Source organism: Piliocolobus tephrosceles, chromosome 1, assembly GCF_002776525.5.
Source record: "Piliocolobus tephrosceles isolate RC106 chromosome 1, ASM277652v3, whole genome shotgun sequence".
Lineage (NCBI taxonomy): Eukaryota > Metazoa > Chordata > Mammalia > Primates > Cercopithecidae > Piliocolobus > Piliocolobus tephrosceles.
The window spans coordinates 208,799,767-208,824,241 of NC_045434.1; the positions used below are offsets into that span (position 1 = coordinate 208,799,767).

General features: G+C 47.4%; 1 long non-coding RNA gene across 1 annotated transcript; it reads right to left on the reverse strand.

Moving 5' to 3' along the window:
• Positions 1–14,904: 14,904 nt before the first annotated feature.
• Positions 14,905–23,872, reverse strand: LOC111528540. Its single transcript, XR_002727048.1, has 3 exons — positions 23,800–23,872; positions 19,595–19,678; positions 14,905–15,037 (listed from the first exon to the last, which is right to left on the reverse strand). It is a non-coding gene; the product is annotated as an uncharacterized LOC111528540 (long non-coding RNA).
• Positions 23,873–24,475: the final 603 nt, after the last annotated feature.

A 24,475-nucleotide genomic window follows, 5' to 3' on the forward strand; every position in this document is an offset into this window, starting at 1 on the left:
CAACAGGGAGGCCAGCGCCCTGGGGAAAGGAAGCAGGTCTAGGAACACCTACTTTGACCCAGCTGGGGTGAAGATGGCTTGTTTTTAGGAGGGCAAGGCTTGGGGTAAGGGGGAGCCTGGTCTCAGCCAGGAGACCCACGGAAGGGATGCAGCTCCTTCCCCTCGGCTTTCTATACTCTTACCTGATGGCACAGGCATGCACTAGCATGTAACTCCAACTGCAGGCATTGCAGCAAATGGTTGCACCAATTCACAGTCCCTGCTGGCAAGGTGTACACTTGCCCTGCGAAAGGGCTGCCCCCTGCTCACCACTGACTCTTCACATTTTGCTCCCAAGTTGAGTTCCTTGATGCTATTTCCTGGGCTGCAGTCAAGACTCCTTATTTGCAAACTCCAGCCATGCTTGTGGCTCCTCAAAATTGGCCATTTGTGTCATTGGTCTCCAGAAATGGGACTATGTTCCCCAGTACGGTTTCAGCTTTGACGTGTTCCCTAGGTCTTGTCATCTCCTGCTGTCTAGGTGGGAGCTCTCGAGTCTACTCCAAGCCAGCAGAGGGGCCTGAGATCCCTCAAAAGATGAGGGTATTCTTTAATGCAATACAGTAGGTCCCCCTTATTCGAGGTGGATGCATTCCAAGACTCCCAGTGGATGCTTGAAACTGTGGCTAGTCGGCCAGGCACCGTTGGCTTACGCCTGTAATCCCAGCACTTTGGAAAGCTGAGGCGGATGGATCACCTGAGGTCAGGAGTTCGAGACCAGCCTGGCCAACATGATGAAATCCCGTCTCTACTAAAAATACAAAACATTAGCTGGGCGTGGTGGCGGACACCTGTAGTCCCAGCTACTCAGGAGGCTGAGGCAGGAGAATCGCTTGTACCTAGGAGGCAGAGGTTGCAGTGAGCCTAGATCATGCCATTGCACTCCAGCCTGGGCAACAGAGCGAAATTCTGTCTCAAAAAGAAAAAAAAAAAAAAATTGTGGATGGTGCCAAACCCTAAATGTACTAGGTTTTTCCCTACACATACATATCTATGATAAAGTTTAATTTGTAAGTTAGGCACAGTAAGAGATGAACAATGATAATTAGTAAAGTAGAACAATTATAACAATATATTATAGGCCGGGCGCGGTGGCTCAAGCCTGTAATTCCAGCACTTTGGGAGGCCGAGACGGGCGGATCACAAGGTCAGGAGATCGAAATCATCTGGCTAACACGGTGAAACCCTGTCTCTACTAAAAAATACGAAAAACTAGCCGGGCGAGGTGGCGGGTGCCTGTAGTCCCAGCTACTCGGAGGCTGAGGCAGGAGAATGGCGTGAATCCAGGAGGCGGAGCTTGCAGTGAGCTGAGATCGCGCCACTGCACTCCAGGCTGGGTGACAGAGCGAGACTCTGTCTCAAAAAAAAAAAAAAAAAAATATATATATATATATATATATATATATATTATAAGTCATATGAATGTGGCCTCTTCTCTCTCAAAATATCTTAATATTTTCAGACTATGGTTGACTTCGGGTAACTGGAACCCAGAAAGCTAACTCACAGATAAGGGAGACACTGTAGCTTATTATAACTCAGAACCAAGAAAGAAATGAAGGAGGGCAAGCAGTCAGTCGACTGTGCCACCAGAGCGGGAATCCAAGCTGCTTTGCTCTTCTTTCTGAAGTGGTGTATGTAAGGTTTTATTTACTTACTTGTTTACTTGTATGTTACCAGAGAGAGAGTGCTAGAATCGCAGGGAGGCATAATTCTTTTTTTTTTTTTTTCTTTAGGAGTCTTGCTGTGTCGCCCAGGCTGGAGTGCAGTGGTGCGATCTCGGCTCACTGCAAGCTCCGCCGCAGGGAGGCAGAATTCTAAGACCACCCCGAAGATTCAGCCCCTGGTGTGTACACCCTGCCTAATCCCCTCCCCTTCAGTGTGGGTGGGACAGGCGACATGATGGATTTCACGCTCTGGATAAGGATGTAGGATGTGGCCAAAGGTGAAGGGATTTTGCAGCTGAAGACTTTGGGTCCATCCAAGAGAAGTTATCCTGGGTGAGTCTGAACTACAGGGTGAGCTCTGTAAAGGACGATCTTGAAGAGAGACTCTGTCTCCTGCTAGTCTTGACGAAGCAAGCTGCCTTAAGTTGTACAGCTTCGAGGAAGTGAATTCTGCCACTGCAAGCCTCAGATGAGATCCCAGCCCCGGCTTACCCATCAGTTGCAGCCTGGTGAGACCCTGAGCAGAGGGCATGGTTCAATTCTGCTGAGACTCCCCACCCTCTAAAACCAGGGGACGATACGTGGGTGTTGATTTCTAAGCTGCAAAATGTATAGTGATTTCATGAGAGCACATTAATAGATAGGGGGGTGGGAGGAGAAAGGCATCTTGGTCAGAAGCCAGTGAGTATCAGGAGACTGGAATCAAAGACATTATCTGTTCTCTGAATGCTGTTTGCAAGGATGGGGAGAGAGTGGATTAAGGAAGATCGACTGGGGCAGATTTTTGTTGTTGTTGTTTTTGAGACGGAGTTTTGCTCTTGTTGCCTAGGCTGGAGTGTAATGGTGTGATCTCGGCTTACCACAACCTCCACCTCCTGGGTTCAAGTGATTCTCCTGCCTCAGCCTCCTGAGTAGCTGGGATTATCACCACGCCCGGCTAATTTGGTATTTTTAGTAGAGATGGGGTTTCTCCATGTTGGTCAGGCTGGTCTTGAACTCCTGACCTCAGGTGATCCACCTGCCTCGGCCTCCCAAAGTGCTGGGATTACAGGTGTGAGTCACTAAGCCCAATCTTTTTTTTTTTTTTTTTTTTTTTTTAAGAGGCAGAGTCTTACTCTATCACCCAGGCTGGAGTGCAGTGGTGTGATCATAGCTCACTGCAACGAACTCCTGGGCTCAAGTGATCCTCTTGCCTCAGCCTCCCAAGCAGCTGGGACGACAGGAGCATGCCACCATGCTGCACAGCTAATTTTATTTTTTTGTAGACATAGGGTCTCGCTATGTTGCCTAGGCTGGTGCCAAACTCCTGAGCACAAGCAATCCTTCTGCCTCCGCCTCCCAAAGTGCTGGGATTATAGGTGTGAGCCACCTTGCCTAGCCCTTAACAGCTTAAGATATATTTGACATGTAAAAATGTTTAAAGAATATAATTCTATATCTATCTATCTATCTATCATCTATCTATCATCTATCTATCATCTATCTATCCCTGTGAAATCATCACCACAGTCAAGATCATGACATAGTCCCCATCCAAAAGGCTTTCCTCCTTACCCCCTAGAATCCTTCCCTCTTCCCCATCCCATGCCCAGACAAATGCTGATCTGCTTTCTGTTCCTATAGGGGATTTTAGATTTGCATTTTCTAAAATTTTTATGAATGGACCCATAGAGTACGTTCTCCCCTTTGGGCCGACTTCTTTCACCCAGTGTGACTATTTTGCGATTCATCCGTGTTGCTGCGTGTATCAATAGTTCATTCCTTTTTATTGCTGAGTGGTCTGGAATGCTCTTTGACCTTAAGAAGGTCACTGGATCTCTCTGGGCCTCAGTTTCCTCAGTGGTAAATAGACACCAGATTCCTGAGGAACCACTACCTGCCTAACTGTCTTTCTTCCTGAGATTCAGAACACTGTGCACGTCTTCCAGGACCTTCCTGTCCAGCCTGGGATTTCTCCCTGTGCAGTTACTGCCTCAGAGTCTGAAAAAAATCTCCTTGAGATCTTAATTTGTGGAGAGAGAGAACGTCGGAAAGCCCAGGGTTCTGGGGCCCTCTGTGCTGGTCCTGACCTCACAGGCAGCAGCAGCTCTACCGCCCTGAGCGGTCGGGGTGCTGGGAGGAGAACTCAGCTCCAGTGTTGCAGACACAGAGGATCAGTTGCAATTGCAGGGTCGACTGCTGTCAGCCCTGCCCTCCTTTCTGCTGGGATCCTGCATGAGGACTATAAATAGTGCAGTGGATGATTAGGGCTGAGAGTGGGGAGGCAGTGGGGGAGCAGCCCCTGCCCTAGAAAAGAATGGAAATACGTTGTTTTTAAAGAAAAGAAAGAGAAACAGAAACAAGAAGCACTTCTGTATCTCCTTGGCCAGCTTAACCCCAAGTCTGGTTTCCAATAATTCCATGCAATTCCCATATGGAAAGGGAAGATAGCAATTCTTTTTTTTTTTTTTGAGACAGAGTCTCACTTTGTCACTCAGGCTGGAGTGCAGGGGCTCGATCACAGCTCACTGCAGCCCTCACTTCCTGAGCTCATGTGATCCTCCCACCTCTGCCTCCCAAGTAGCTGGGACTACAGGCACGTGCTGCCATGCCTCGCTATTTTTTTCTATATTTTGTAGAGATGGGTTTTGCCATGTTGCTCAGGCTGGTCTTGATCTCCTGGGCTCAAGCAATCTGCCTGCCTTGGCCTCCCAAATTGTTGGGATTACAAGCATAAGCGCCTCACCCTGCCAAGTCTTGAATAAACATTCTTAAAAAAAAAATTACAGCAATTAGCCGGGCACAGTGGGGCACGCCTGTAATCCCAGCTACTCCGGAGGCTGAGGCAGGAGAATCGCTTGAACGTGGGAGGTGGAGGTTGCGGTGAGCCGAGATTGCACCACTGCACTCCAGCCTGGATGACAGAGTAAGACTTCGTCTCAAAAAATAACATAACATAACATAACATAACATAACATAACATAACACAGCTAGAACTTCCAAAACAGAGAGGACACTTATTGATGGAGGCAGCCCCTGGCCCTAGAGTCACCTGGGCAAGGAAGCCCTTCCCTTGAGCTGAAACCCCACCCCTTTCTGGGCTACATCCCTCCCCCTATCAGGGAAGCGTCACCTGCTGCTGGGAGTGGGGGCATTGGACGGGCTGTACCTATAAGGTCCATTTTTCAAGGTGTCCTGGAACTCCCTCCTCTGGGCATCTACGCCTGTGGTCTAGTTTGAGCAATCTCTGGCTTTCTTGCATAAGAAACCTTCACTTTTAACAGTTACCCTGCTCCATCCCCGGGTTCCTGAGGCAAGAACAATGGCTTTCTTTGGCCAGGACAAAGGCTGCCATCCTTCTGATTCATCATAAAGCCCACTAGTGGCTTTCTGACCACATGCTGGCACAAGTTCCTTCCGTTTGTCCAGCAAACAGGCATTGAGCATCTTCTCTGCTACAACTGGCACTGAGCAACATCCCTGGGGCATCTCCGTGACAACCACATCTTACTTTCCATCTACCTTAAGAAAATGACCCTATGAATACATGCTATGGAAGGCTTATGTCTCAGACTGATTGGAATTAGGATTTTAGAACAAGAAAGTTACTTCATTTCTACTAATTTATTCCCACATTGTTTTGTTGATGTGCACATTGAGCATAAAGAGGTAAAATGACTGCAGTAAAGTTATAAAGCTGGTTAATGGTGGCCGGGTGCAGTGGCTCACGCCTGTAATCCCAACCCTTTGGGAGGCCGAAGCGGGTGGATCACTTGAGGCCAGGAGTTTGAGACCAGCCTGGCCAACATGATGAAACCTTGTGTCTACCAAAAATACAAAAATTAGCTGGGCATGGTGGCACATGCCTGTAATCACAGCTACTCGGGAGCTTGAGGTGGGAGAATCACTTGAACCCGGGAGGCAGAGGATGCAGTGGGCCAAGATTGCACCACTGCACTGCAGCCTGAGTGACAGAGTGAGACCTTGTCTCAAAAATAAATAAAGAAATAAATAAAGCGGGTTAATGGTGAAGCAGGAGGAGAATCCCCGTGAATTACTCAGGATTGAGTCTGGCTACAAATAATAACAGACAAGCAAACAACAACAAAAAATATAACAGTGGCTTGAATGAGACAGAAGCTTATTTCTCTCTCAGATAGGGTGGTCAGTAGAGGACTTCTTGGCCACTCCACAATTCCAGGAGCCCAGGCTTTTTTTCACTGTGGCTCTGGCTTCCAGGAACCTCATGGTCCAAGATGGCTGCTTGTACTCCAGTCATCACTTCACCACCCTAGTCAGCAAGAAGAAAGAACTGAAGGGAAAGAGGGGGAGGGAACCCCCACTCCCTTTTAAGAGGACTTCCAGTGGCTCACCCCTGTAATCCCAGCACTTTGGGAGGCTGAGGTGGGTGGATCACCTGAGGTCAGGAGTTGGAGACCAGCCTGGCCAACATGTTGAAACCCTGTCTCTATTAAAGATACAAAAATTAGCTGGGCGTGGTGGCAGGCACCTGTAATCCCAGCTACTAGGGAGGCTGAGGCAGGAGAATTGCTTGAACCCAGGTGGCAGAGGTTGCAGTGGGCCGGGATCACGCCACTGCACTCCAGCCTGGGTGACAAGAGTGAGACTCCATCCCCCCTAAAAAATAATAATAATTAATTAATTAATTAATTAATTAATTAATTAATGTTTTTTTTAAAGTGGACTTCCCCGAAGTTCCACACAACACCTGGGTTTCTTACTGTTTTGAACTTGGCCTTCAGGCTATAACTCCTTTAAGGGAGGCTGGGAAATGTCATTTAGCTGGGGAGTTATGTGACTGGCTGAAATGTTACTGTTGTTTTTCAACTGAGAAGTGGGGGAGACTGGGTATTGAGAGGCATCCAGAACCCTCTTCTGAGGTCTCCCATCTACCAGCCCCGAGCTGCTTTTGTTATTCCAAGACGGTATGGGGTTTAGCATTTATACACAGAGGTGTTCAGTCTTTTGGCTTCCTTGGGCTGCAATAGAAGAATTATCTTGGGCCACATATAAAATACACTAATGGCTAGGCGCAGTGGCTCATGCCTGTAATCCTAGCACTTTCGGAGGCCGAGGCAAGTGAATCACTTGAGGTCAGGAGTTTGAGACCAGCCTGGCCAAACTGGTGAAACCCCATCTCTACTAAAAACACAAAAATTAGCCAGAAATTGCTTGAACCCAGGAGGCCGATGTTGCAGTGTGCCGAGGTCATGCCACTACACTCCAGTCTGGGCAATAGCATGGGACTCTGTCTCAAAAAAATAAATTAATTAATTGAATTAAATTAAATACACTAACGATAGCTGATGAGCTAAAAAAAAAAAAAGTCACAAAAAATCTCATAATATTTTAAGAAAGTTTACAAATTTGTGTTGGGCCACATTCAAAGCCATCCTGAACCCCATGTGGTCTGTGGGCCATAAGCTGGACAAGCTTGATTTAGGACATTATCGAACATTGTCCTAATGAAGTCACTGCCCACTGTGCCTGCGTGTGAAGAGTCTGGGATTGTCAGCAAATGACAATGAAAACTAAGGGAAGACTGGAAGTGAAGCTGAACCCCAGGCATAGTTACATAATATCCCAGCTTGCCCAGTACTATAAATAATATCACCTGTCGAGTGCCTACTATATGCATTATGGGTACTTTTTTTTTTTTTTGAGAAGGAGTCTTGCTCTGTTGCCAGGGTTGGAGTGCAGTGACCGGATCTCAGCTCACTGCAAGCTCCGCCTCCCAGGTTCACGCCATTCTCCTGCCTCAGCCTCCCGAGCAGCTGAGACTACAGGCGCCCGCCACCTCGCCCAGCTAGTTTTTTGTATTTTTTTAGTAGAGACAGGGTTTCACCGTGTTAGCCAGGATGGTCTCGATCTCCTGACCTCGTGATCCACCCATCTCGGCCTCCCAAAGTGCTGGGATTACAGGCTTGAGCCACAGCGCCCGGCCATGGGTACTATTTAATTTGCCACAAAACCCTGAGAGTACAATTATTATTTCCATTTTACACAAGAGACACAGAGAGGATAAATAGCTCATCCAGTGTCACAAAACTTGAAAAGGGTAAATCTAGGTTTTTTTTTGTTTGTTTGTTTGTTTTTTTTATACAGAGTCTTGCTCTGTTCCCCAGGCTGGAATGCAGTGGTACAATCTTGATTCACTACAACCTCTGCCTCCCAGGTTCAAGTGATTCTACTGCTTCAGCCTCCCAAGTAGCTGGGATTACAGGCACCTGCCACCATGCCCGGCCAAATTTTGTATTTTTAGTAGAGGCGGGGTTTTGCCACGTTGGCCGGGCTGGTCTCGAACTCCTGACCTCAAGTGATCCACCTGCCTCAGCCTCCCAAAGTGCTGGGATTACAGGCGTGAGCCACCATCTCCAGCTATAGATCTAGAATTCAGACCCAGGTAGATTAAGCTCAGAGCTTGCACACTGGCCTAGCACCTTCTAATATCTTTCTTTTTGTTCTACTGCCTAAAACAACCAGCTTAATGGAGGTACAAGCAGACGCAGAGTTTCCAGATAAAAGACACAACTCCCAGTTGAATTCAAATTTTAAAGAATTACTGGCCTGGTGCAGTGATTCACGCCTGTAGTCCCAGCTACTTTGGGAGGCTGAGGCAGAATAATGGCATGAACCTGGGAGGCAGAGCTTGCCGTGAGCTGAGATGGTGCCACTGCACTCCAGCTTGGGCAACAGAGTGAGACTCCGTCCCCAAAAACAAAAACAAAACACTAACTTTTTTAGTATATCTCTTCCAATATTTAAGACGTACTTGTACTCATTGTGGCTTTACTGGATATGAAGTGAATCAAATTTGGAAGTGATATTTTGAATTTGAATTTGGTAACACTGATCAGATTGAAAAGCAAAGTTATGAGGCTGGGCGCAGTGGCTCACACCTGTAATCCCAGCACTTTGGGAGGCCGAGGCGGGCGGATCACAAGGTCAGGAGATTGAGACCATCCTGGCTAATACGGTGAAACCCCATCTCTACTAAAAATTAAAAAAAAGTAGCTGGGCGTGGCGGCGTGTGCCTGTAGTTCCATCTGCTGGGCAAGCTGAGGCAGGAAAATGGTGTGAACCTGGGAGGCAGAGCTTGCAGTGAGCAGACATCACACCACTGCACTCCAGCCTGGGCGACAGAGTGAGACTCCATCTCAAAAAAAAAAAAAAAAAAAAAGGAAAGAAAAGAAAAAAGAAAAGCAAAGTTGTCTGGCCTTCATCGCACCAGGCCTCAATGGGGCCATCTGAAAGGTGGGAGCTAAGGCTTACTTAGTCAATGCACAGAAAAGAATCGTCACCCATTAATTCTGTGGAGTAAGGGCAAGGTCACCGAGTTCACACTTACTCATTAGGAACACTGCCAATAGGAGGAACTGTCTGAGCCAGCTCCCTGTCTGAGTCACTGGAGGAGCCTGGGGGTTTATACTCTTGGATAATCTCAGATTGGAAAACTGCCACCACCATCTGGCCCCGAAAGCGTTAGCACTAGGATTTCTTTGTTTGGTTCTTTGGTAGCCAACTCGGAGATTTCTTTGCTGGACATTGAGGTTCTTTTTCTTCTTAGTGAGATCACTGCCTCCCAGAGGTCGGCAGCAGGGAGAACACCAAGAGAATTTTGCAGACACTGTGGCTCCAGACAAACCCCTTGAGAGGCGGGGAGGGGAGGAACAGGAGATACCGATGACACCAATATAGCCAGTTTCCTCAACTGTGAAGAAAAGATCACGCATTCTTCCCACTCTGCCTAACTCAGCAAGATGGCTGTAAAACGATAGGGAACCGCAAGGCTCTGTCCTGAGCCTCAAAACAGAAATATTATAATATTAGCGAGGCAGGGTGGCACACCTGTAGTCCTAGCTACTTGGGATGCTGAGGCAGCAGGATCGCTTGAGCCTGGGAGGTCAAGACTGCAGTAAATCGTGTTTGTGCCACTGCACTCTAGCCTGGGTGTCAAAGGGATATCCTGTCTCCTCCTCCTCCTCCTCCTCATCATCATCATAATTGTGCTCCAATTTTTCTGTACACCCACACAAATAATAACAACAGATAACACCTACTGTGCATTGAGCATGCATTGCTCTAAGTGCTGTGTGCAATTTGTTCATTTAATCCTCACAACAACACTACAAGCTGGATTACTCTATTTTCCATATTTTACAGTTGAGGAAACAGGCAGAGAGAGGTTGAGAACCTTGGCCAAGGCAAGAACGTCAAATCCTTTCTTCCTTAGAGATAACTGTTCAGAGGCTGGGCACAGTGGCTCACACCTGTAATCCCAGCACTTTGGCAGGCCGAGGTGGGTGGATCACCTGAGGTCAGGAGTTCGAGTCCAGCCTAACCAACATGGAGAAACCTCGTCTCTACAAAAAATACAAAATTAGCTGGGTGTGGCGGCACATGCCTGTGATCCCAGCTATTCAGGAGACTGAGGCAGGAGAATCACTTGAACCCGGGAGGCAGAGGTTTCAGTGAGCTGAGATGGTGCCATTGCACTCCAGCCTGGGCAACAAGAGTGAAACTCCATCTCAAAAAAAAAAAAAAAAAGAAAAAAAGAAATAACTATTTAGACATTAAATATTGTTACAATTAGATCTACAATCCCCTTTTGGGGGTTAGGGTATCTTCAGAAGAGTCTACAGAGGTCCAAACCTTGCAATCGGTCAAAGGGCAAAGGGTGTTTTATGATCACTGACTTCTGTTGCTCTGGCTTTGAGCCCTGTGGGTAGCTCCTTCTGCATTGCCTCTTCTCTGGCTCTTGCTGAAAGCCATGCCTCATCCTGGGGGGTTTGTTACACCTGAGAATGTGGTCATGCCTGAGTCACACTGGCCGGCAGTTATGACAGTTCCGAGCACCGGGGTGACAGATGTGATATTGGTGGCTTCTTTGCTCTCTGTTCAGAGGGTGACCAGAGCGCTGATTTATGACACCTAGCAGATACAGGGCCAATATCTAGCCCACTTCGGGTGACCCCTGCATCTTGCTCTGAGATGAAAGTGAAGGTCTTGAAAGTACATGTTCACCTAAGGCAGTCACGAGAATGAATGGTGATAGGTACTAGATACTCTTCAAATGCTTTGTACAGAAGAGATCCCGGCTCCGAAAATCCAAGATGCTGGATCAGGGGTGTATTCATTGGACCAGGCTAGCCCTTAAAATCAATAGTCCTTTTCCTCTTTGCAAAAAGCTTTCAAATTCTCTTCTGCAAGCTTTAGTCGAAACTACCCCTCGATTCTCATGTGTTCATTCATTCAACCACTCATTGATTCAGTCCAAAATATTTATTAAATGCCCACCATGCAACTGCCTTGAAATAGTCATTTGCCTAAACTAGTAAAAAAGAAAGTTTGGGCCTGGTGCAGTGGCTCACACCTGTAATCCCAGCACTTTGGGGGGCCAAGGCGAGTGGATCACCTGAGGTCAGGAGTTGGAGACCATCCTGGCCAACATGGTGAAACCCCATCTCTACTAAAAATGCAAAAACTGGCCAGGCGTGGTGGGAGACTGAGGCAGAAGAATCGCTTGAACCCAGGAGGTGGAGGTTGCAGTGAGCCAAGAGCCAAGATTGCGCCACTGCACTTCAGCCTGGGCGACAGAGAGACACTTCGTTTCAGAGAAAAAAAAAAGAAAAGAAAAGAAAAAGAAAAAGGCCAGGCATGGTGGCTCACACTTGTAATCGTAGCACTTTGGGAGGCTGAGGTGGGCAGATCACCTGAGGTCAGGAGTTCGAGACCAGCCTGGCCAACATGGCAAAACCCCGTCTCTAATAAAAACACAAAAAATTAGCTGGGCATGGTGGCAGGTGCCTGTAATCCCAGCTACTCGGGAGGCTGAGGCAGGGAGAATTGCTTAAACCTGGGAGGCAGGGGTTGCAGTGAGCTGAGATCGCATCACTACACTCCAGGCTGGGGAACAGAGCAAGACTCTGTCTCAAAAAGAAAACAAACAAACCAAAAAAACTGGGGTGTGCTTTGCACTATAGAATTAAAAATGACAAGCCCTGTGTATCTTGAATTTAGCCTGAATATAAATTTTGATTAGAGATTACTATAGCAGGGCACTCAAGAGAACATAACACTGTGATTTTGAGAATGCAAACGACTCAGTGAACAGTTTGCTTTTGTGGAGATCAGCAAGTCTGTGCATTCCAGTTACCATTTCATATTTATGTTAAATTTAAGTTTACTCTGTATGTTGTCTGTTCACCAAGAGAGGAACCTCCTTCTTATAATAGTGAAAATGTGTTATGATAGATGTAAGGACTGTGACTTACAACCTAGGAATGTTTGTTATAGGAACTACATGTTATAGATTTTTTTTTTTTTTTTTGAGATGGAATTTTGCTCTTGTTGCCCAGGCTGGAGTGCAATGGTATAATCTCAGTTCACTGCAACTTCCGCCTCCCGGGTTCAAGCGATTCTCCTGCCTCAGCCTCCCAAATACCTGGGATTACAGGCATGCACCACCACACCTGGCTAATTTTTTTTTTTTTTTTTTTTTGAGATGGAGTCTCACTCTGTCGCTCAGGCTGGAGTGCAGTAGCACGATCTCGGCTCACTGTAAGCTCCGCCTCCTGGGTTCACGCCATTCTCCTGCCTCAGCCTCCTGAGTAGCTGGAACTACAGGCGCCCACCACTACGCCCGGCTAATTTTTTGTATTTTTAGTAGAGACGGGGTTTCACCGTATTAGCCAGGATGGTCTCGATCTCCTGACCTCGTGATCCGCCCGCCTCAGCCTCCCAAAGTGCTGGGATTGCAGGCGTGAGCCACAGTGCCTGGCCTAATTTTTGTATTTTTGAGATGGGGTTTCTCCAGGTTGGTCAGGCTGGCCTCAAACTCCAGACCTCAGGTGATCTGCCTGTCTTGGCCTCCCAAAGTGCTGGGATTACAGGCATGAGTCACTGCGCCCAGCCTATGTTAAATTTTTTTTTTTTAAACCTGTGTATGTGGTTAGAGGTGTAAGACATTATTTATTCTAGAAGATTCTAAAAGTTTGACCTCAGTCATCAAGTTGATGATAATGAAGCCACTGACTGGTACCTCCCTGGTTCAGTTTTAATCAACTAGGATAAATGACTACATTGGCCAGGCATGGTGGCGCAAACATGTGTAATCACATTTTGGGAGGTTGAGGCAGACGGATCACTTGAGGTCAGAAGTTCAAGACCAGCCTGCCCAACATGGTGAAACCCCGTCTCTACTAAAAAAAAACAAAAAACAAAAAACAAAAATTAGCCAGGTGTAGTGGTGTGCACTTGTAATCCCAGCTACTAGGGAGGCTGAGGCAGGAGAATCATTTTAACCCAGGAGACAGAGGTTGCAGTGAGCCGAGATCGTGCCACTGCACTCCAGCCTGGGCAACAGAGCCAGACATGGTCTCAAAAAAAATTAATTTAAAAATGAAGACTATTAGGCTGGGCATGGTGGCTCACACCTCTAATCCCAGCACTTTGGGAGGCCAAGGCGGGTGGATCACCTGAGGTTGGGAGTTTGAGACCAGCCAGACCAACATGGAGAAACCTTGTCCCTACTAAAAATACAAAACTAGCCAGGCGTGGTAGCACATACCTGTAATCCCAGTTACTCGGGAGGCTGAGGCAAGAGAACTGCTTGAACCCGGGAGGTGGAGGTTGTGGTGAGCCAAGATCTCACCACTGCACTCCAGCCTCGGTAACAAGAGCGAAACTCCATCTAAAAAAAAAAAAAAAAAAAAAGTGAAGACTACATAGACCCCCAGAAGTAGAAACATACCTAGATGCACATATTTTCATTAGCAATTTTTTTTGGTTTCTATTTATTTATTTATTTGTTTATTTATTTATTTATATTTGAGACGGAGTCTTGCTCTGTTGCCTAGGCAGGAGTGCAATGGTGCAATATCGGCCATTTTGGGTAGAGACGGGGTTTTGCCATGTTGGCCAGGCTGGTCTCGAACTCCTGACCTCAAGTGATCCACTCGCCTCACTACTGTGCCTAATCAATGCCATATCATTTGTTGAACATCCCTCCTCCCTGCAGGAGGAGTACTGAAGACAGAACTAGGTCTGTCTTGTCCACTGTGCTGACTTTTTTTGTTTGTTTTTTGTATTTAAGATGGAGTCTTGCTCTGTCGCCCAGGCTGGAGGAGTGCAGTGGTACAATCTCAGCTCACTGTAACCTCCACCTCCTGGATTCAAGTGACTCAGGTGCCTCAGCCACCTGAGTTGCTGGGGCTATAGGTGCGTGCCACCATGCCTAGCTAATTTTTTTGTATTTCTAGTAGAGACAGGGTTGAGAACCATGTTGGCCAGGTGGTTCTCAAACTCCTGACCTCAGGTGATCCACCCGCCCCGGCCTCCCAAAGTGCTGGGATTACAGGAGTGAGCCACTGCACCCGGCTTTGTTTTGTTTTTGAGACAAGAGTCTCACTCCTGGCCGGGCGCGGTGGCTCAAGCCTGTAATCCCAGCACTTTGGGAGGCCGAGATGGGCGGATCACGAGGTCAGGAGATCGAGACCATCCTGGCTAACACGGTGAAACCCCGTCTCTACTAAAAAATACAAAAAACTAGCCGGGCGAGGTGGCGGGTGCCTGTAGTCCCAGCTACTCGGGAGGCTGAGGCAGGAGAATGGCGTGAAACCGGGAGGCGGAGCTTGCAGTGAGCTGAGATCTGGCCACTGCACTCCAGCCTGGGTGACAGAGCAAGACTCCGTCTCAAAAAAAAAAAAAAAAAAAGAGTCTCACTCCGTGGCCCAGGCTGGAGTGCAGTGGTGTGATCACGGCTAACTACAACTTCTGCCTCCTGGGTTCAAATGATTCTCATGCCTCAGCCTCCCAAGCAGCTGGGATTACAGGTGTGCACCACCATGCCTGGCTAATTTTTGTATTTTTAGTAGAAATGGGGTTTTGCTATGATGGCCAGGCTGGTCTCGAACTCCTGGGCTCAAGCAATCCACCTGTCTTGGACTCCCACAGTGCTGGGATTATAGGCATGAGCCACTGCACCCAGCCTACTGTGCTACTTGGATTAGCACAGTCCTGGCACATAACAGGCAATCAATAAATACTTGCTACATGAAAGAATTAGAATTCCAGAGTGATGAGAGAAAACAAAACAAAACAAAACCAGAAGAACCCCAGAGTAAGTTAGCTGAGAAGTTCGTCAAATAAAAGAGGATATCCTGAGTAGCCTCATCCCCACCATCCAAAAATGTGCCCACCTGAAGTTAACTTGTCCCATTCAGCAGAGTGGGCCGCTCTCAGGGGCTCACGGTGGTTCCACCAAACTGCTGTCCAGTGAAACCAGTATTCAATGCCTCTGAGCTTCCTCCGGACTTCCCCACTGGGGCGTCCTAAACAGAAGATGCAGATTTAAATTTCACAGTTAGGCCGGGCACGGTGGCTCACGCCTGTAACCCCAGCATTTTGGGAGGCCAAGGCGGGCGGATCACGAGGTCAGGAGTTTGAGACCAGCCTGGCCAATATGGTGAAATCCCATCTCTACTAAAAATACAAAAATTAGCCAGGCATGGTGGCGCGCCTGTAATTCCGGCTACTCGGGAGGCTGAGGCACAGAATTATTTGAACCTGGGAGGTGGAGGTTGCAGTGAGCCGAGATGGCGCCACTGCATTCCAGCCTGGGTGACAAAGCGAGATTCTTTCTCAGAAAAAAAAAAGAAAAAGAAGATGCCCCCCACGCATGTGAAGTGCTGACTAGTGTTCCTAAGTGCAAGAAGCCTGTGATGTTCCTTATGGAGAAAATATGTGTGTTAGAAAAACTTCATCCAGGCCAGGCATGGTGGCTCATGCCTGTAAGCCCAACACTTTGGGAGGTCGAGGCAGGAGGATTACTTAAGCCCATGTTTGTATTTATTTATTTATTTACTTACTTACTTTTGAGATGGAGTCTCACTCTGTTGCGAGAAAAAAAATTTTATCCAGGCATGAGTTATAGTGCTGTAGGGAAGTTCAATGTTAATGAGGCAATGATATACACTAAATAAGGTATTTTTAAACAGTAACATACATAAAACGAGGCTGTGTATTGATAGATAAAAATGTGACCAGAGGCTCAAAGAACCTAGCCCTGTGTTTCTCCTAGGGAAACGAGTATAGTATTTCATAATTCAGTGTTCGAGATGACTTTATAAAACATGATGATTTGGGCCGGGCGCGGTGGCTCATGCCTGTAATCCCAGCACTTTGGGAGGCCAAGGCAGGTGGATCACAAGGTCAGGAGATCGAGACCATCCTGGCTGACACAGTGAAACCCTGTCTCTACTAAAAAATACAAAAAAAATTAGGTGGGCATGGTGGCGGGTGCCTGTAGTCCCAGCTCCTCAGGAGGCTGAGGCAGGAGAATGGCGTGAACCCGGGAGGCAGAGCTTGCAGTGAGCCGAGGTCGCGCCACTGCACTCTAGCCTGGGTGACAGAGCAAGACTCCGTCTCAAAAAAAAAAAAAAAAAAAAGAAGAAGAAAACATGATGACTTCAAATAAGAAGAACCAACTGTGTATATATACACATATATACAAATACAGATACACACATAACCCATTTAATCCTTACAATACTCCCATGAAAGAGAAATATTTAAGCTCATTTAACAAACGGAAAAATCAGCTCAGAGAGGTTAAGTGTCTTCTCCAAAGTCACACAGCCAATGAGTGTGCTTCAACTCAGTTCTGTTCAACCTAACTTCTCCCTCTTGCCCCTCTCCAAGCTGAAGAAAGAGGTGGGATAAATTCAAAGAACAAGATGTAAAGTAGCAAGGTGGAGAATTTTGTTCTGAGAAGCTAAGCATTCAGCCCTGCTGAGCACATGGACCTAGAGCCCCGTCTCCCATTCTCTCTAGCCCCACCCTCTGGAGTGGGGCCTTAGCAAAAGCGAGCAAAGCTGCCTGGGCCCTGGCAGGGCTGGTTCCGCTGCGGGTGGACAGTTATATATAACCGAGAATTGATGGCTGCTGTCTCCTCTTTCTCCTTGTGCCTCGCAGCAGTCCTGCAATCCTTCATCTTTACACAAAGCCAGCAGCTAGCAGCCCACCCCCAGCCTCAGGAGCTGGCTAGCAAGTCCCTTTACAAGCAGGTCCTGACAGAAAGAACAAAAAGATATTCACCACCGGAGAATATGCAAACAGCAGACAGCAAATGCAGAAAGAATTCATGATGTTTAGTCTGGAAAAGAAGACGCAGGGGAAACGTTGAGATAGAAGCGAAATCAGAAGAGCTGTGGGAAGTCCAGAGTCAGAGAGCAGAAGATGATGGCTCTAAATGATTCTAAGTATTCCTACTCATTGGGATTTCACCCTCCCAAAGGGAACCAACTGCTCTGCCCTCTGGATTTCTGGGTGGGGTTGGCCATTGATGATTGGTGATGTGGCAGGGTTTCTGCCTGAGCACCACTTGCAACATTATTATTATTTTATTAGAGATGGAGTCTCGCTCTGTCACCCAGGCTGGAGTGCAGTGGCATGATCTCGACTCACTGCAACCTCCGCCTCCTGGGTTCAAACAATTCCCTGCCTTAGCCTCCCCAGTAGCTGGGATTACAGGAGCGTGCCCGGCTTAATTTTTGTATTTTTGGTAGAGACAGGGTTTCACCATGTTGCCCAGGCTGGTCTCGAACTTCTGTCCTCAAGTGATCCGTCCACCTCGGCCTCCCACCTGCAACATTTTGCGAGGCAGCCCATTCCAACTGGGCCCCAACCTAATTGTTATAAATCACTATGGAGATGGGGCTGGGTTCAGGCCCTAGGGATTCATATTGCTCAGATCTCTTTTATTTTATGTATTCATGTATTTATTTTTATTTTTTGAGACACAGTCTTGCTCTGTTGCCCAGGCTGCAGTGCAGTGGCACAATCTCAGCTCGCTGCAACCTCTGCCTCCTGGATTTAAGTGATTCTCCTGCCTCAACCTCACGAGTAGCTGGTGTTACAGGCGTGTGCCACCACGCCTGGCTAATTTTTTAATTTTTAGTAGAGACAGGGTTTCACCATGTGGCCCAGGCTGGTCTCGAACTCCTGCCCTCAATTGATCTGCCCACCTCAGCCTCCCAAAGTGCTGGGATTACAGGTGTGAGCCACCGCGCCTGGCCTGCACAGATCTCTTTAAACCCTGGTATTCTCCAAGTCATGTGGCTATAGACGTAAGTGTTAGGCTGATGTCAGCCATGAAGAATGTGGGAAAAAGAGAGATCAGCCTGTTACTGTGTCTATATAGAAGGAAGTAGACATAAGAGACTCCATTTAGTTCTGTATTTGAAATGCTGTTAATCTGTGACCCTACCCCCAACTTTGTCCTTGCAAGAGACATGTTCGAAGGTGATTTAAGGTTAAAAGGATATTGGGCTGTGCAGGATGTGTCTTTGTTAAACAAGTACCTGAAAGAAGCTTGATGGTTAAAAATCCTGCCCCTCCCTGGGATTGGAACATCTCCGGGTAATACCCATTGTGTGTCTTGTTTACTGAGTAAGGAGAAAACGCCTTTAGGAATAAGGTGGGACTTGCTGGAGTAAGGTGGGACTTGCTGGAGCAATACTGCTAAAAGGTTTATGGAGATGTCGCATATACATCTCAAGGCACAGCATTTTCCTTTAAACTTATTCATGTTACAAGGATTTTTTCATATGTCTTACTGCCGATTTCCTCCCTACAATAATCCTATTGTCCAGCCACTCCCTTATCCTTTTAATGGTAAAGATAATTCTCAATAAATACTAAGGGAACTCAGAGGCCGGTGCCGGCGTGGGTCCTCTGAAAACACAGCACTGGTCCCCTGGGTCCCGCTTTTCTTTCTCTATACTTTGTGTATTATTTCCTTTTCTCAAGTCTCTCGTCCCACCTAACGAGAAGCACCCACAGGTGTGGAGGGGCAGGCCACCCCTTCAAAGATGATGAAAATAATCATAATGATAATTACCTGGTGAGCTCCTGCTGCCACAAGCCAGGTACCTTTCACACAGCTTCCAAACCTCCATCCGAGACAAGCCCTTGTATCCCTGTTTTTCCCTTGGGGAGCACTTGTGCTCACAGGGGAAGCCAGGTGCCCAGTGAGACACATCCATTCGGAGGCCACTATGCCATGCTATCCCACCATCAACACCTGGAATCACCCAGAAGCCAAGAGCTCTGGAGAGAGTGGGCAGGAAGATAGAATTCCTTGGCAGTCCTTTGTTAGAAACAGCTCCTCTGACAGCTGAGTGTGGTGGCTCATGCCTGTCATCCCAGCACTTTGGGAGGCCAAGGAGGGCAGGTCAGTTCAGGTCAGAAGTTCGAAACCAGCCTGGCCAACATGGTGAAACCCCAACTCTAATAAAAACACAAAAATTAGCCAGGCGTGCCACGCCTGGAATCCCAGTTACTCAGGAGACTGAGGCAGGAGAATAACTTGAACCCAGGAGGCAGAGGTTGCAGTGAGCTGAGATTTTACCACTGTACTTCAGCCTGGGCCACGGAGCGAGACTCTGTCTCAAAAAACAACAACAACGACAACAACAACAACAACAGCTCCTCCAGCTCCTGGAAATGAAAGGGGGACCATGGCTTTCTACCAGTGATTTCCAACTGAATCTATTTTTAGCAGAACATCACTAAAAAAAATCTTGAATAGAACTTGATGAAGAACCTTTGATGCAAATTGCAGATGGGGGACCCAATAGAATGGGGAGCCTCCTGGCACGTCCCTTATCTCCCCGTCCCATCACATCCCCGTGATGGTGATGTTGAAGAAAGCAATCCTATTAGGCGTGATGGTGATGTTGAAGAAAGCAATCCTATCAGCCACAATGAGACAACAGGCACCTGGTCCTGGGTGGGGGTGCTCATTTGTCTGGCAGTCTAGCCATCATCACCCTCCCTAGCTCAAGCTCTCCCTTGCTGGAACCAGGAGAAGTAGAGCAGCATCTTACCTGGTCTCCCAGCCTCCTCTATTCTCCTGTGTCTGATGAATCCGTCATCAAATCACTCTGTCAAACACAGCAGTGGAACCTTCCCTGTAAAGGGTCAGACAGTCAATATTTTAGGCTTTGTCAACCATGTACTATCTCTGTTGATAATTTCTCATTTTTACAACTATTTATTTTTTTAAAAATCCCTTTATCGTTGTATGATGGACATGTAAAAAGCTGTACACACAACTTTGTGAGTTTGGGAATAAGTGCGAACCCGTGAAACCATCACCACCATCAAGGTCAGTGACATTTCTGTCACCTGCCTAAGTTTCCTCCCGGTCCCTTTATCATTACTATTTGATAAATATATAAGTAATATATATTATTTGATGTACAGGTTGTACGTGTGTGTGTATGTTAAAAACATCACAGGACTTACCCTCTTAGCATTTATTTATTTATTTTTTGAGACAGGGTCTGGCTCTGTAGCCCAGGCTGGAGTGCTGGCAGGCTATCTCAGCTCACTGCAATCTCTGCCTTCCAGGCTGAAGCCAACCTCCCACCCTAGCCTCCTGGGACCACAGGCGTGCAATACCATGCCTGGCCAGTTATTTCTTTTTTTTTTTTTTGAGACAGAGTCTTGTTCTGTCACCCGGGCTGGAGTACAGCGGTGCGGTCACTGCTCACTACAACCTCCACCTCCTGGTTCAAGTGATTCTCGGGCCTCAGCCTCCTGAGTAGCTGGGACTACAAGTGTGCACCACCACGGCCAGCTAATTTTGTGTTTTGAGTAGAGATGGGGTTTCACCCTGTTGGCCAGGCTGGTCTCAAACTCCTGGCCTCAAGCCATACTACCTCCACGGCCTCCCAAAGTGCTGGGATTACAGGCGTAAGCCACCACGCCCAGCTCAGCTAATTTTTGCATGTTTGGTGGAGACGGGTGGAGACGGGTCTCGCCATGTCTCAGGCTGGCCTCACACTCTTGAACTCAAACAGTCTGCCTGCCTTAGCCTCCCAAAGTGCTGGGATTACAGTTGTGAGTCACCTCACCCAGCCTTCTTTAGCACATTTTAAGGACACAGTACAGTGGTGGTGTTAGCTACAGGCACTATGCAGTGTAGTGAATCTCCAGAACTGACTCGTCTTGCATAATTGAAACTTCATCCCCTTTGACCATCACCTCCTCATCTCCCCTCCTCCCTGGTCCATGGCAACCACCATTTGACTCTCTGCTTCTATGAGTTTCACTGTTTTAGATTCTACACATAAATGAGATCATATAGTATTTATCTTTCTGTGTCTGGCTTTAGTTCACAGGTCTTATTCCCACAGGCTACAGGTTAAATTTGGCCCATGGGCTGTAATTGGCTGACCCCAGGCCGAGAGAATAAACTGCAGTTTGAACCTGGCATTCAAGGCCTCCTGTGATCTGCCCTGAAGCCCCTTTTTGAGTTTTATCACAAGTTACTGTCCTTTCCCATGCTACATTCCTGCCACACCTGAGAGCTCACACAACCATAACCACCCACGGGTCCCTACTTCTGCAGGGCTCCCTGTACTCCTCCTTCTTCCTGGAATGCCATCTGCCAACTTCTTCCACCCATTGAAATCCTAGTCTCAAGTGCCGCCTCTTCTGTGAAGTTTCCTGGATTCTCCTCTGCAGGGCTTGCTGCATGCAGCTGGAAATGCCACCCCCAAGAGTTGTGCAGTGCACAACCTGTACAACCAAATGCAGTGGCCTTCTGTACCCCTAGGTACAAGTAAACTCCTTCTCTGAAACCAAACCAATAGTCCCATCGGTTTTTTTTTTTTTTTTTTTGATAAACATAGAAATTGACCCTTCCGGTCTTAGAGCTTGAAACTCACATTTGGTTTATCTGAGTTCTTTCCTCCAGTCTTCTCAAAAAAAAAAAAAAAAAGAAGTATAAAAGAACTGAAACTCACCAGATCACTAAATCTAGACAATGAGACACTGGCCCCCTCATTCATTATGATTGCTTCCTTGCCCCTCCCTAGTTCCTGTTTTCTTACACATTGCTACATTTCTTCCTTGCTATATAAACCCTTTGTTTTAGTCAGTCAGAGAGATGGATTTGAGACCCAGTTCCCATTTCCTCAGCTTCAGCACCTAACTAAAGCCTTCTTCCTTGGCAAAAATTGACTCAGTGATTGACTTTCTGTGCAGCGAGCAGTAGAACCTAGGCTGAACTCCTGATGTTTCGATAATACCTCCTCCAAACTTTAAAAATAATATTTATTTTATGAAGCATTATTCCTATCTCAATTCATTGTTGTCCCACATGGGTGTTCACCTCTCTACCTCCTGTTATTACACTGTTGCTTTACTGAGGCTACCTCCTCTAAGTACTTTGCATTTCTCCCCTTCACTTTTCTTTTTTTTTTGAGGCAGTGTCTTGCTCTGTCACCCAGGCTGGAGTACGGTGGGATGATCTCAGCTCACTACAACCTCCGCCTCCCAGGTTTAAGCAATTCTGCTGCCTCAGCCTCCCAAATAGCTGAGATTACAGGCATGTGCCACCACACCTGGCTAATTTTTTTTTTTTTTTTTAGTAGAGAAGGGGTTTCACCACATTGGCCAGGCTGGTCTCAAACCCCTGACCTCAGGTGATCCACCCACCTTGCCCTCCCAGTGTGCTGGGATTACACGCGTGAGCCACCGTGCCCAGCCCTTCTCTTTTTTTTTTTTTTTTTTTTTGAGACAGAGTCTCGCTTGTTGCCCAGGGTGGAGTACAGTGGTGCAATCTCAGCTCACTGCAACCTCTGCCTCCTGGGTTCAAGTGATTCTCCTCCCTCTGCCTCCCGAGTAGCTGGGATTACAGGTGCGCACCACCATGCCTGGCTAATTTTTTGTATTTTTAGTAGAGACGGGGTTTCACCATACTGGCCAGGCTGGTCTCGAACTCCTGACTTCATGACCCGCCCACCTTGGCCTCCCAAAGTGCTGGGATTACAGGCCTGAGCCACCGCGCCCAGCCCCTTCCCTCCACTTTCTATGTTGCAGATTGAAGTTTCCAAAAATGGCTGCAGTAGTAGTTGCCACCCCCACATGCCCTTCTGCGACATGACTCTGCCATGCCCCCATTAAGAGGCAAGTCGGCCGTGGGTGCGGGGTGGCCCTGGGACGGCTTTAATAGTATACCGAGAAGTGAGGCTGGGTCAGCTTTGGGGGAGGAGCCTACCTGGCCTGGCAGGCTCTGCTTCTTGCCCCGTCAAATCTGGCATCATATAAGAAGCTCAGCTATCCTGAGACCACCAGGCTGTGAGAAGCCCAGCCACCGGGGGTGGGGCAGACTCTGGTGGGTACAAGCCACACGGAAAGAGACAAGAAGAAACCTGCAGGACCAAGAAGCCAGACTTGTGAGCAAAGGAGCTCCTGGACACTCCAGCACTGTATACACCTCACAGAGAAGACCGGGCCCCAGTGGAGCCGTGCAGGCCTCCCCACACGGGGCCCCAGACATTAAGGAGCAGAGATGCTGTTCCCATGGGGCCATGCGAATTCCTGAAACGTGAGCATGGACGGTCAGCACGGATGAATATGATGGGTGAGCCCCTGCCTTCCTAGAGCTGGCCATCTGGAAGAAACAAGAGTGTGCGTCGTGGCAAACTGAGACACCTGTGTTCCGTGGAGGAAATCAACAGGGTGAGGGGTGGGAACAGTGGAGGTGGTCACGGAGGGCTTCTCTGAAGAGGTAGCACCGAAGCTGAGACCTGGAGGACCAGAAGGTACCAATGTAGTACAAGGAAATGTGAGGGAGGGTGCAGGGAGAGAACTCCACAGAGGAGAGGTTCCCTGGCTGTCAGCTCCCCAGAGCCAAGGTTGATGCAGACAATTACAGCTCCTTGTCCCAACTCCCACTCCAACCTCCAGCAGTGGGAGATTTTATCCAGAGATAGGCAGGCCACCTCTGTCTTGCTTGGAGGTGAGTTAATGTCCCTTGCAATGTGCTACGGTGGAAGGTGACAGCTCTTTGATTTATCTCTCTCTGACACTCCTCCCAATCTGTGACCAGGCAGCACCTTAAATAGACCTGAAGTGCATTTGGACAAACCAGCCTGCATACATATTTATTCAGAAAGCAGAAACCAGTAAGGAGCTATTTGTTAGCAAAAAGAATTGCTGAGAAACTGAAGGAGTTTGTCCAAATCCATGTACAAAGCAATGAAAAGCGGGGGAAAAGATGACTGCTTAATTAACTTACTTATCACACTGACCAGATCCTCTTCAGTAGAGCTCCAATAAATGACAACATGGAAAATCAATTTTGAGCCCCTGCAAAAACAAAACAAAACAAATTCCACCATTACCTACTCTTTCATAATGTTCTCTGATGACACCACAATATAGGCTGAATTAGGCAAAAGGGAGTTTAAAAAAAAAAAAAGAAAAAAGCCTGGTTGTACGGAGCACATCTAGTGAGTTCTGAAGAGCCAACAATTCTCATCTTTTTCTCTGACCTTGGAAATGGCATTTGGCTTTTCAAAGTTAATGGTTCCCCCTTTAACTTCTGTTACTGGTGGAGGGTGTCCAGGTTCTTGGTGTTTTGAACAAAGAATTGGTCAAAACGCATAAACAAAGCAAGGAACGAATGAAACAAGGAAAGCAGAGATTTATTGAAAACGAAAGCACACTTCACAGGATATGAAACAAACCTAAGCAAACGGCTAAAAAGACTGGTTATAGAGGTTTCTGGGGTTTAAATACCCTCTAGAAGTTTCCCATTGGTTACGTGCTATACACCCTATGTAAATGAAGTAATGGCCCACTATCAGTCTGATTGGTTGTGGGAAGGGACCAATCAGAGGCTGAAGTGAAGTTACAAAATTATGCCTTATGCAAATGAAGATTTGGCCCACCACCAGCCTGATTGGTTATGG